We start from the raw sequence: 1,885 nt of genomic DNA on the forward strand, positions 1-1,885 counted from the left end.
TATAATATTTAAATAAATATATATATATTAATTTAAATCAGTGGTATATTTTCGCGCGTGAAAGGTAAAATGGGAAGAAAGTCAAGTAAAGGGAAATAGAACTACTTGGCTTGAATGTTATAATCGCCTTTTTCTCTTTCGCCATGGTAAAGTGAACATAACACTCGGTGAAAACAAACTGATCGATAATATCAATATTATATACATTCGCGAATTAAATTAAATTCGATAAATAAAATTTAAACCAATCGATCAATCAATCAAATTAATATTTCATTTGATTAACGTAGTAATTCATAGTAATATTTTCAATTCGATTAATCGTACATTGACTTCGTTTATCAATCGACTATTTAAATCAAAAGAAATATATCCGAAGGTGTAAGTTAACGCCTCTTTTATCGTATTATTAACGAAAGAAGAAAGTTGTCGTTCGTCATCGTAGGTTGTTTTGTAAATCTGTGTGTGTGTTTTTTTTACGTGTATTCATTATTATTCTTTTTATTATCGATGTTTCATCAGATACCTGAATTATTGTGTGTGTGTGTATTTTCTTTTTTATTTTGTAGATAAAGTTTATTCTAACGTGATTATTATTATTATTATTATTATCGTCGTATAATGATTGCTTATTTAGTTGTTATTTGTTTTTCATCTTGAATAAGTTTTTGGCGGGAAAATTGAAAACATCGATTATCCCCCAATCGGTATGCGGAAGAAAACGAAGAATTCGCTGACGTTATTCTTGGTAAGTTTAACGATTCTTGATAATTAAGCCTATTCAAAGTTATGAAAAGAAATGAAGAGAGGAGATTAAAAAAAGAAAAAAAAAGAAAAAGGAAAATTAATTCAAAAAGAAAAATAATAATGATAGATGTATAATAATAATTGAACGATAATAATAATAATGAGAAGGACGGACGTGTGCGAGTTTGCACGTAAATAAAATGCGTTTTAAAAATATTTGATCACGTGATCGACAATTTATCTGCGAAAGATTCTTAGGATATAAATTAAAGAATACAAAACAAAACAACATTATAAAATATCGGATAAGTATGAATTATGTATTTTTATTTATTGTTTTCTTTTCTTTTTTTTTCTTTCTCCACATTTATACATTGTATTAGAATATGAAAATTATTAATAGTATCTTATACGAACACATACAAACCCCTATATTCCCAGGAACTATACCTTGTTTATTATGCAATTGCAATTATTTATATTATAATATTTTCTCATACAATATTTAATAAACTTATATGACACTATATTATTCCTAAAAGTGTCACGATTAAAAATAAAGTTTTATTTAAAAGAAAATACGCTTACTCGTATATATATATATCTGTTATAATCAATGAACATATAAATCGATAATCAAATTTGTGATCAAACCGTAAAAACTAATCGATTTGAATAAAACAATCAAATTTCTCTCATAGTTGTTAGTTTGTAAAAGTGAAAGCGTTCCGTTGTGAACGTTCCTAACGAAAGAGAAAATACACCTAGTTATTGTTATATTGTATTTGTGTGTGTGTGTGTGTCCTTATACACATACATATATATATACACGTTAGATATGTTCAACGAGTCGAAAAGAGCCGCCTTGCGCTACTTTATCTCTTTTGTCCTGTTGCTGATCTAAGAACCATCATCTCAGCTACTTCCGGTGACACAGCTAATACGACCTTTCCTTCGAAGAGTTTAGAGATCGTACGTTCTTTAAGAATCGAGCACGCTCCCACGCACCTCACGTTCCTATCCATTTTTTTTTTTTTTTTTTATCATATATTACAGTTACGTTCACACCGAATTAATTTATGAAAAGTCCGCCATATTGGAGAAAAGTCTGCCATATTGGAGAAAAATCCGCCATATT

Source organism: Polistes canadensis, unplaced genomic scaffold, assembly GCF_001313835.1.
Source record: "Polistes canadensis isolate GaletaPanama2010 unplaced genomic scaffold, ASM131383v1 scaffold_395, whole genome shotgun sequence".
NCBI lineage: Eukaryota > Metazoa > Arthropoda > Insecta > Hymenoptera > Vespidae > Polistes > Polistes canadensis.